General features: G+C 40.3%; 1 protein-coding gene across 1 annotated transcript in view; it reads left to right on the top strand.

Moving 5' to 3' along the window:
• ALK (ALK receptor tyrosine kinase) overlaps nt 1-12,645 on the top strand; it is a gene marked incomplete at both ends in the record, with an annotated part of 599,018 nt that overhangs the window by 271,272 nt on the left and 315,101 nt on the right. The window lies entirely within an intron of this gene.

The following is a 12,645-nucleotide window of genomic DNA, read 5'->3' as shown; positions in this document are numbered from 1 at the left end:
AATTAAAGTAACTTAAGAAACAGCCAGTACAAGAAAGACATTCTGACCCTCCTTTGTGTCTTTGAAAGCAGGAGGTAAATTCTCCATTTGAAAGGAACCCTTCCTGTAATGGAAAGAGAGAAGGCATTCTTACCATCAGAGAGGGAATTTAGGGCTGAGAAGACTATAAAAACAAACCATATTAATTCTTCATGAATCTACTACTCCAAACCCAAACCCCTTTGTCTTGTCAATTCTCTAGATATTTATTGTTTCTTTGTGTAAAGGGTATTATATAAAAGCTGCCTGCTTTGACCACTTCTCTGTTGTGCATAGCTTAGGTGTTCCATACATATGAAATTAAATTTATTTTTCTCCTGTTAATCTATCTAATGTCAATTTAATTATTAGACCAACTAAAGAAGCTAGAAGGAAATTTTTCCTCCCCTTTAGCTGCTTCCTAGGGTTGATTTTTCCCTAACATGCTCAAGACTGTCTTATTTCCTGGCACATAAGGTTTGATTCAATGACCTCAAAGTTATTACAGCAATTTGATAAGCATGGTCCTGTGTACTTTGCTTTCTACTTTTCATTCTGCCAAAGAGTTTCCATCTGACATAGAGGTTACTACTCTCTGGCCACCAATTCTGTCTTTCCAGAGGTAGTTGATGCAAGTTTTCTAACTAATGATTGGACCCTTTTGTTCTCAGTCATGTTCTGAAAATACAGTTTGTTCATCCATAAAATAGGGAGTAATACAATTTCCCATGCTTCTCATGAATGAGAAGACCTCAAGTCTGTACAATAGTGGTGGTGGTATCCAGTCACTGTTTTGGGCATATTACTGTCATAGTCATTGCCTGTAGAGCATGGACTATTATTTTTTGTTTTCTCTGAGACCTGTGACACTAAAAGTTGTGTTGTGTAGCCAAAGTCATAAACTTCAGAACTCCAAATCCTGTGTTAGAGTTCCAACTCTACTGCTTATAAACTGTGTGACCTGTGCAGCTTGTCTGGTCTCTCTGCCCCTTGGTTCCTCGTGTGAACATTCATGACCACATCTTTCCTGCTCCTTCCCTGCAGGGATGCTTTGAAGATCTTTCTCTATCTGAAAAAGATTGAGGTTGGACTAAGTCAGAGGTTCTCTGTTTCTTCCTGTCATGTACCTCTGGGACATCTGAATCAGTTTACCTGTGTTGAGAAGCTCATCTGCTATTCCTGATGCAGCAGACCCTTCTCTCAACCCCAAGAAAGCAGATCAGAATGCAAGTGAGGGAGAATAGCATTACTATCACCAGTGCATCAAATCTGCTCTAATTTATAAATCGGCATAAATCACTCACAAGCTTTGGGAGTTTATTATCAGTAGCAAATTACTTATGATACACCTCACCTATCTCTGCTCAAGACTCAAACTGCAGAGATGATAAGATTTCTTCCCCCATGAAAGATCTCAAACCTTACACTTGTGTTCACTCTATATACCTGTAAATCTGGACAGATGACATTATATGTCCTCAGCGAGAACAGATAAGGTGGACCCTCTCTCAGAGGAAGGGCGGCAGCTTGTCCTTCAGCAGCCAAGTGTGTTCACCCAGGTGATAGAATAGCACAGAAGTCAGCTACCACGGCAGGTCAAATTTGGCCTACAAATTAAGAATTGCTTTTACATTTCAAATGGCTAGGGGGGGAAAACTATTTTTGTGGTATGAAAAATTACATGAAATTCAAATTTCTGTCTCCATAAACAAGGTTTTACTGGAGCACAGTCAAACTCATTGATTTACATACCATCTATGACCACTCTCCCTACAACAGCTGAGTTGAGTAGATACAACAGAGACTTCCTGCTGTGGCCCATAAGATCTAAAATATTTACTACCTGATCTTTTACAGGAAATGTTTGCCAACTCCTGGAATAGCATGTGACTTACCTCCATCCCCAAATCTAGAGAGAATAAAAAAGCAAGTTTAATTTCTACCTACCTCTTTCTCCACAAATAATCAGGTTGACTGTATAATGTATTGCCCAAACGGAGACCTTGTGAGAGTATCTTAGTCTGTTCAGGGCATGCTAACAAAATAGCATAGATAGTAGCTTATATACAACAGAAATGTATTCCTGACAGTTCCAGGGGATGGAAGTCCAGTGTCAGGCAGTACAATGGTTGGGTGAGGGTCCTTGTCCTCGTCCCAGGCTTATTGTACCCTCACCGGGTGAACGGGCTGGGAAACTCTCCGAGATTTCTGTTGTAAGGACACTAATTCCATTTGTTAAAGGTCTAACCTCATCATTTAAGTAGAGGTTTAAAGAGGCCCAGCTCTTTAATACCATCATATAGGGCATTAGAATTTCAACATGAATTTTGGAGACACACAAACATTCAGACCAGAACAGAAAGTGAAAATACTGTATGCATTAATGGAGAGAGAACAGGGAAAGCTGTTACCTATGGGTACCCTTCTTAAAGTCCTTAGTGTGAGCAATTTGTTCAGTCCTTAGAGTGTAAATTTGTTCAGGGTGGGAGCAGAAGGCTCTCTTGGTTTCCTACGGAGTTGGAAGAAACATCTTCTTTTCACAGAATGGAGAAATGGACTGGGTTGTGGGAGAATTAACCATCCAGTGCTATGGAGCTTATTTTGCCTGCTTACCTCTTTTCTCTGTCCCAGGCTTTCATTGTTGAGTCAGTATTTCGATATTTTTATACAATCTGGCTTTTGGAAGGATAAACTTATTATTTTAACATTTTATTTTTAGGACATAAGAAACTATCGGACACAACATAGTCTCTCACCTTTATTCATTTTTGAAATTTACTAAAAATATGTACATGACCTAGCCTCTAGTTATTTGGATGGAAGATCAAGAAGAAAAGATGTCAGAGAAAGAAGTGTGAAGCTTCATACAGTTCTGCACTTTCAAAGCAAAATGCTAATCTCCATTTTTGGGCTCTCAGCCAGCTCGGAGAGTCCGGTCAGCTCTGAGAGTGACTTTGGGTTTCCAGGTCGTCGGATCGGGTCAACACTTGATGTAGCCTCTTACTGCAATATTAACAGTAGATTTTGTTCATTTGGGGGCCGTCATGAACAAAACAACAGGAGATTAAATCAAACACAAAGGAAAATCATGCTATTAAGAGATGCTTTAAACAATGCATATAGGAGACTTCTGCTGGCATAAAACACTATGACATCATGGGAGCAACATGGCGGCGAGGAGACGCTGCGAGTAAGATCTCCCATTAAAAAAAGTTAATAGGGAGGAAAAGCGGCAGGTCCCAGTGAGAACTGGGACACGGAAGATAAACGGAGGACTCCAGCAAACTGCCCGAAGAAGAAAGTTGCCATAAAAGAGGACGAGAAGGGAGGGAAGCGCAGAACCCTGCTCCCCTCCCCCGCCCACAGAGGCGGCACTCTCCGACCGGCAGAGACAAGGGAAACAACAAAACGGCCAACAAGAAAAACGGACGCAGCAAGTGGGACTGTGAGTGGAAAGGAACTATTTCAGCCACCACACCCCGTGAACGGGAGCTGAGGCGAACCCTGCAGGATCCACCGCAGAGGTGAGCTCCACGCGCCACTAAAGAGAGCCCAACCCCCCAGGAGGAGACCAGCACCAGCACACAGCCCCGGCCGCCCGGTAAGCTTGCGCGAAAGCGGCGCTCGGATTGCAGCTGCCCAGGGCCCTGCGCCTGCGACCTAGGCTTGCGGGGAGACGGCGGAGGCCCTCCCTGAGTGAGCAGGAACAAGGTGCCCAGGCAGGGGAGCGGGATTCAAAAGGCGCCATTCCCGCGCCACTGATCTGGGCTACAGCCCGCGTCCTGGAACTGAGGGCTTTGGAACTGAGACCCGGGCGGAGGCCCTCCCTGAGTGAGCAGGAACAAGGCGCCCAGGCAGGGGAGCGGGATTCAAAAGGCGCCAGTCCCGCGCCACTGATCTGGGCTACAGCCCGCGTCCTGGAACTGAGGGCTTTGGAACTGAGACCCGGGGCACGAAATTAGGGGCGTGGGTTCCCCACGACGGTGGGGCACAAGGCAGACACAGCACCCCAAAGCCGTTGAGGTGTACCCTACCATCCCCGCTCTGCTCCCTGTCCCACGGGGTGGAAAATCAGCTCCCCAAGGGCTCTAGGAGAGATCTCTGGTGCCACCTAGCGACTTGACCCCAGCACAGGCTACTGAAGGAGCTAGTGGCCAGCTGGGGAGTTAGCCCACACCGGGCCCCTTCTGAACAAGTAGTCTGAGCCCACAGGGAGAGCGAGCACCCACAGCCGGGGCAGACCAGGCGCGCAGAATAGTGTGCCTGAGACCAGAAGCGCAGGGAGTGTGTCCCACATCACCATTTTAGAACAGGGACATTTCTTCAGTAAAGACTACCTGCAGAAGGCTTCCCCAGGAGCCAGAGGTGAGCGGGGGAAGTTCGCCCACGCCAGACCCCCTCTGGCCTGCAGTCCAAGCCCAGAGGGGAGCAGGAACCCACCGCCGGGGCAGAGCAGGCGCACAGGGGAGTGTGTCCCCACATCGGCATTTTAGAACAGGGACCTTTCTCCAGTAAAGGCTGCTTGAAACTGACAGATGACTCCTGGAAGAACCAGAGGGGAACAGAGAAGCCCACCCAAGATGCCGGCAAGTCCCAACAACACAGTGTCCCAACGCATACGGCAAATTAGAAAACAGACAGTAGGGAGGAGAAGAACCACACGCAACCTAGCAACTCTCCAGAGAAAAAGCACACCACAAAAAGAAAGCCAGCCCCCAGATTGCAACGACAATAACTTGGAAGAATTTCTGAGCCTTCCAGAAAGAGAATTTAAAATTGCCGTGATTAAAAAACTGACAGAAGTCATAAAGGAAAACAATGATAAGGGAAAAATAATCAACGATCAGAAGAATGCAATTGAGTCCCTAGAGAGGGAAAACAATGGTCAGAAGAAAGAAATTGAGTCCCTAAAGAGGGAAGTAAAAGAAATGCAGGAGATCAAAGAATTAATGGAAGAACTAAAGAATTCTGGGAAAAGCAATGAAAGCAGAATAGATGAAATGGAAGAACGAATAAGTAATCTTGAAGACACAGAAATAAAAAGAACCAAAACAGAGAAGGAAAGAGAAGTACGAAGGAAAAAGAACGAAGAAAGACTTCGGGAACTATCTGACTCCATGAGGAAAGGAAATATAAGAGTTATAGGAATACCGGAAGGAGAGGAGAGAGATGTAGGAACAGAGAAAATATTCAAAGAGATAATTGAAGAGAACTTCCCAAATGTGAAGAAGGAGCTGAAAATTGATATACAAGAAGCAAGAAGAACACCAAACTTCCACGACGAAAGGAAAAATACAGCAAGACACATAATAGTAAAGCTCCCAAGAATCCAGGACAAGGAAAAAATAATGAAGCTGGCAAGAGGGAAGAAACAGATAACATTCAAAGGAAAACCAATCAGGCTGACATCAGACTTCTCCGAAGAAACACTACGGGCAAGGAGAGAGTGGAGGGACATAGTCAACAGACTCCAAGAAAAGAGATGCCAACCAAGAATACTCTATCCTGCAAAGCTCTCCTTCCTCTTTGAAGAAAGAATATGGACCTTCCCAGACAAACAGAAACTCCGGAATTTCATTGCAACTAAACCCCCACTCCAAAAAATACTACAAGGAGTCCTAAAGCCAGAACCTCAGAGCGACGAATAACAATGAAAGAAGGCCAAAAAAAAAAAAAAGTTATTAAAAGAATAAATAAATAAAATCAAAGGAAAGACAAACACAATGGCAAATACAGATGTTAACATATCAATATTAACTCTAAATGTAAATGGACTAAACTCTTCAATAAAAAGACACAGAGTTGCAGCCTGGATTAAGAAACAAAACCCAACCTTTTGCTGTCTCCAGGAAACACATTTAGCTACAAAAGATAAAAATAGGCTCAAAGTCAAAGGATGGAAAACAATCCTACAAGCAAATGGGCCAAAAAAGAAAGCAGGAACAGCTATACTTATATCAGATAAAACAGATTTCAAACTCAAAAAGATAAAAAGAGACCCCAATGGTCACTACATTATGATCAAGGGGACAATACTTCAAGAAGAAATAACACTCATTAACATATACTCACCAAACGAAGGAGCACCAAAATATATCAGACAACTGTTGTCCTCTCTGAAAACAGACATCAGAGAAAACACATACGTAGTGGGAGACTTCAACACACCACTATCAACAATGGATAGATCAACAAGACAAAAAATAAGTAAAGAAACCAAAGCTCTAAATAAAGACCTAGAGCAATTGGGCTTAACAGACATCTATAGAACACTAAACCCCCAAAAAACGGAGTACACATTTTTCTCAAGCGCACACGGATCATTCTCCAGGATCGATCACATACTGGGGCACAAGACAAACATCAACAGATACACCAAGATTGAAATCATATCAACCATCTTTTCTGACCATGAAGGCATCAAACTAGAAATAAACCATAAAAAGAAGGCAAGGAACTTTCCTACCTCATGGAGATTAAAAACCACACTACTGGAAGACCATTGGACTAATGAGGAGATCAAAGAAGAAATTAAAAAATTTTTTGAATTGAACGACAAGGAGGACACCAATATCCTAAATGTATGGGATGCAGCAAAAGCAGTAATAAGAGGAAAATATATAGCAATAGAAGCTCACATCAAGAAACAAGAAAGAACGCAAAGAAACAACCTAATCTCGAAGCTCAAAGATCTAGAAAAAGAACAACAAGAAAACCCCAAAACCAGTAGAAGAAAAGAAATAATAAAAACCAAAGCAGAAATAAATGAAATTGAAACTAAAAAAACAATCCAAAAGATCAATGAAACCAAGAGCTGGTTCTTTGAAAAAATCAATAAAATAGACAAACCCCTAGCCAGGCTCACAAAGGAAAAAAGGGAGAAAGCACAAATAAACAGGATCATCAATGAAAGAGGAGAAATCACAACGGACACAGCAGAAATCAAAAGAATAATCAGTAACTACTATGAACAGTTATATGGAAACAAGTTTAACAATCTAGAGGAGATGGACAAATTCCTACAACTCTACAATCACCCAAAGCTAGATAAAGAAGAAATAGAACACCTAAACAGACCAATTACAATTAGCGAAATTGAAATGGTAATCAAAAACCTCCCCAAAAACAAAAGCCCAGGACCTGATGGATTTACAAATGAATTCTACCAAACATTCAGAGACGAATTAGTGCCTATCCTTCACAAACTCTTCCAAAAAATTGAGAAGGAAGGGACAATACCAAACACGTTCTATGAAGCCAACATTACACTAATACCAAAACCGAACAAGGACAACACAAAAAAGGAAAACTACAGGCCAATCTCCCTAATGAACACTGATGCAAAAATCCTCAATAAAATTTTAGCTATCAGAATCCAACAATGTATCCATAAGATAATTCACCACGACCAAGTTGGATTCATTCCAGGGGCACAAGGATGGTTTAACATCCGAAAATCAATCAACGTTATCCAACACATCAACAAAAAGAAATATAAAAACCATATGATAATATCAATAGATGCTGAGAAAGCTTTCGACAAAGTGCAACACCCATTCATGATAAAAGCCCTTGAAGTTCTTGGGATACAAGGAACATACCTCAACATCATAAAGGCCATCTATGACAAGCCAACAGCCAGTATCATTCTCAATGGTGAAAAGCTGAAAGCAATTCCATTAAGATCTGGAACAAGACAAGGATGTCCACTCTCACCATTGCTTTTCAATATAATACTGGAAGTCCTAGCCAGGGCAATAAGACAAGAGAAAGACATCCAAGGAATCCAAATAGGAAAAGAAGAAGTCAAACTATCACTATTTGCAGACGATATGATATTATACATAGAGAACCCCAAAAACTCCACAGAAAAGCTAATTCAACTCATCAATCAGTTCAGTAAAGTGGCAGGATACAAAATCAACACGCAAAAGTCAGTAGCCTTCCTATACACAAACAATAAATCTGAAGAAGAAGAAATCAAAAAGACCATCCCTTTTGTTATTGAAACAAAAAAAATCAAATATTTGGGAATAAATCTAACAAAAGAGGTAAAGGACCTATACAAAGAAAACTATAAAACACTGTTAAAAGAAATAGAAGAAGACACAAAGAAATGGAGAGACATCCCCTGCTCATGGATTGGAAGAATAAACATTATTAAAATGGCCATCCTTCCAAAAGCAATATACAGATTCAATGCTATTCCAATCAAAATTTCAATGTCATTCTTCAAAGAAATAGAACAATTATTGATGAAATTCATATGGAATCACAAAAAACCCCGAATAGCCAAAGCTCTCCTGAAAAAAAAAGAAGGGAATGGAGGCATCAGACTCCCAGACTTCAAACTATACTACAAAGCCATAATCATCAAAACTGCATGGTATTGGAACAAGAACAGACATACAGACCAATGGAATCGAATAGAAAATCCAGAAATAAACCCACAGATTTATGGTCAACTAATCTTTGACAAAGGAGCAAAGACTATGCATTGGAGCAAAGAAAGTTTGTTCAATAAATGGTGCTGGGAAAACTGGGTCGCTACATGCAAAAGAATGAAGCTTGACCACCACCTCACACCATACACAAAAATCAACTCAAAATGGATTAAAGAACTAGACATAAGACCTGAAACCATAAAATATATAGAAGGAAATATAGGCAAAACACTACGTGATTTGCACATCAAAGACATCTTTACAGACACATCACCCAAAGCAGTGATAGTGAAGGCAAAGATAAACAGCTGGGACTATATCAAATTAAAGAGCTTTTGCACAGCAAAAGAGACAATAACAAAAACAAAGAGAAACCCCACCAACTGGGAGAACATTTTTGCACCCAACACTAATGATAAAGGACTGATCACAAAAATCTGCAAAGAGCTGATGAGACTCAACAGCAACAAAGAAAATAATCCAGTCAAAAAATGGGCAGAAGAGCTTAAAAGAAACTTCTCTGAAGAGGAAATGCAAATGGCCAACAGGCATATGAAAAAATGTTCAACATCACTTGTCATCAGGGAAATGCAAATCAAAACTACCATGAGATTCCATCTTACACCAGTGAGAATGGCACATATTAAAAAAACTAGCAACAACAAATGTTGGCGAGGGTGTGGAGAAAAAGGAACTCTTCTGCACTGTTGGTGGGAGTGCAAACTGGTCCAACCACTGTGGAAAGCTGTGTGGAGATTTCTGGACCTACTAAACATAGAGCTTCCATATGACCCAGCAATTCCACTCCTAGGTATTTACCCAAAGGACACAGAAACATCAATTCCAAAGAGCACCTGCACCCCTATGTTTATAGCAGCACTGTTTACAATAGCTAAGCTTTGGAAACAACCCAAATGCCCAAAAATAGATGACTGGATCAAGAAGATGTGGTACATATATACCATGGAATATTACTCAGCATTCAAAAAAGATAAACACATGCAATTTGCTGCAACATGGATGGCGCTGGAAGGGATCATGCTCAGCGAAATAAGCCAAAAAGAAAAAGAAAAATACCGGATGGTCTCACTCATAGCAGGAATCTAGAAAACTTAAATAATGGACCAGGAAAATGAATAATTATAAGAAAGTGAAAATCAAAATCAACAAAAAACTATGAACCAGAGACACTTTTAGGGGGGCGGGGGCGGGAGGGGAGGGATTGGGGTCAGAATGGGGGGCTGCAATTGTATGGGGAATATAACAATAAAATTTATTAAAAAAAAAAAAAAAAAAAAAAAAAAAACAAAGCAAAATGCTAAGTATTTGCCCCAGGCCAGCCAATTAAATTGACACATTAGCATGGGGTTGACCTGAAAAGGGAAGTAGATTTTAAAGGCTGGGAATCTTTGGATCTTCCAACTTGTTTGTCTTAGGTTAAATAAAAAGCAGATTGACTCTGGTAGGGGTAGAAAGTGAAGTGATCCTCAGAGTGGTTGGGCGATATCACCATGGGCTTTATGTTTCATTGTGAAATCACTGTTTTGAGTTGTGCTTCAAAAATAAGCTCATTGCACATGGAAGACAGGTGTAATGTACAGTCCATCATCAACAGCCAAAGGTCACAGGTCTGCCGCACCAGAAGACCAGAGACTTCATATCTGCCTGAGTCTGAAACTTGGGAACTTCCTGTCCCTCCTCTGGTACAGCGAAAATATCTTATTACCCCTTCAAGTTCCCTGAGATGTCACCTAACTCACCACCCTTGGAGAAAAGGCCTCTGTAAGAGTGAAGCTAGCTCTCAGCGAGGGCAGGCAGAAGCAGGAAGGTGCAGATGCAAAGCTGTGACCCAGATCCCACCCCCACGGGCAGATCAGTCTATGCCCACCTCACCCTCAGGTACCCAACCCCTGCATTCCTCCACCATTGGTTTCGTCCCAATGAGCCTGGAACTCTTAGCTACAAGTCTTGGAAAATAACCACCCCTAACTCTGGGAACCAACTCAAGGTTTTTACTTCCTGGCTTTTGTTTTCTGTTTGTTGTGGTCTGTTATAAAGAAGGGGATGCATGTGTAATGGTGAAATTTGGATCCTGTCCCAGATTTCTGCTGCGTATTTTTTGGTAGGTGGCAATAGGGACATAGATCTTCCTGACTCACTTTTAATCACACCACTAAGTTATTATCTCCATTACATTTAGGGGCTAGCCTAAATGAATGCCAAAAGCATTCCTTTACCAGGTAGGAGAGCAGAACAACTAGCCTAGAGAATCTTGGAGAAGACTGAAGCATTCCCATGATCTCAGGCCTTGAACCTTCAACAAAAACCCAAAATACCCCAAAATAAATTTTGGATTTTAGCTAAATATAGCCCAAGTTAAAAGATCAAAGCATTTCTTAAAACTTAAAATAGATGTGGATAGTTATTCAACCTGGAATATAGATAAGAATTAAAGTAAATTGAACAAATCTATAGGGATATTTATATAATCAAAAATTATAAACAACTTAGAGACACACATAATTTCCCAAAAACATAGGAGAAGAGTTGATGTATTTAATATTCCTAAAAGCCTCACAGAAATAAAAAAAATATTAATCCCCTGGAAAGAAAAATGGGCATCTGATATGGAATAATAACTCAAAGAAATATACATGAAAAAGATTAATGAGTAGATGAAAAATGATTGAGAGTATAGTAATCAAAAATACAAATTAAAAAAAATTGTTTTCAACACAGTTCTTTAATGATAATGACTCAATAATGCCAGTGAAGTCACAAGGAAATAGATATACTTCCCATGTGTCTAGCAGGAATGTAGACTGATGCAATATTTTTAAAAAACAGTTATGCAATATTTATTAAAAACATTAAAAATGTTTATACCCTTTAAACCATGAATTCACTTAAGAATCTACTCTAAAATAATAATAAAAACTCAATCAAAAATATAGCCTAGAAGGGTCTTTAACACAATGTTATTTATAACAGCAACAAAGCAAACCCTGAAAATATGCTGAAGTGCCTCAAATGGGACTGCAGGAAATACAAAAACACTTGTGATACTACAAATGGAAAATGAATGATACGAATTTGTATATTGTATATGATTCCAATTTTATAAAAATGATTGACAAGAAATACATCACAATATTAACAGTGCATAACTTTCTCTAGGTGTTAAGGTTACAGTTGATTTTCACTTCTCTTTTTGCATCATCACTAAATGAAAATTTAAGATATTTAATTATGCATGTATAGTTTGCTATATTCCAAAAAGTATTTAGGCTTTAAAAATATGAATAATTGTGCCAGCTAAAATACATTAAAATAATTAAGTAAGTAGAAAATGTGGATAAGGAATTTACTTTGGACCTCAAAATATCCTGAATACAAAAAAAAAAAAACATGTATTGCAATATACTTATAAAGGAAGCCACAAATTTAGCTATAGGCTTCCTAGCAGCCTGCATGTAGAGTGAAATGCTCTCAGTTACAAGATTTACAGTGTATCTAAAGTAAAATCAAACCAATTGCTTAATAAAAATATGTGTGGCCTGAAGTTATGACCAGAGAGAAATGTTTTACATTGGTCCTTAAGGAGAGACCAACATTCAATATTATCTGAATAATAATCCTAGCAATGCAATTTATGCAGCGTTACTTACAATGACCATTAAATATGGGCTGATGCACATCAAGATGTAAATCAGGAAAGTAATTCTAACCATTTGGCTAAGCCCAGGGGTAAATCCCAGGATGCCTAGGCTGACTCTTCTAGAATGACTTCTGCAGCTCCTTGAGGGCAGGGTTTGTGCAGGAGGAGACATAGTGCTTCCATGGTCATAGCGGTGCGAGGATGTCTGTGTTCTCATTGAGAGTCCCAGTGTGTTAGTGACCAGACTAACTAGGTCACATCGCTCATTCTCAAAAAGCCAAACTATAGACCAAGAGACTGTTTCCACAAAGGAAGCCCTTTATTAACATATGGCTGCACCACTGGAGAATGGCACTTAGTTCCCTAAAGAGACCATCTCTTCGAGAGGCAAGTAATGTTGTACAGAAAAGAAAGGAATTCAAGGACATGAAGGATATGGGGAGTTTCTTCATTCTCAGGCCCGGGAGGGCAATAGACAATCTAGGGGCAGTAGAGCCTAAGATTACTGATGTATTTCTGGAATAG

This window comes from Talpa europaea (assembly GCF_964194135.1).
Source record: "Talpa europaea genome assembly, chromosome: 6".
NCBI lineage: Eukaryota > Metazoa > Chordata > Mammalia > Eulipotyphla > Talpidae > Talpa > Talpa europaea.
The sequence above is the reverse complement of the archived record's forward strand: the minus strand, read 5'-3'. Positions and strand labels throughout refer to the sequence as shown.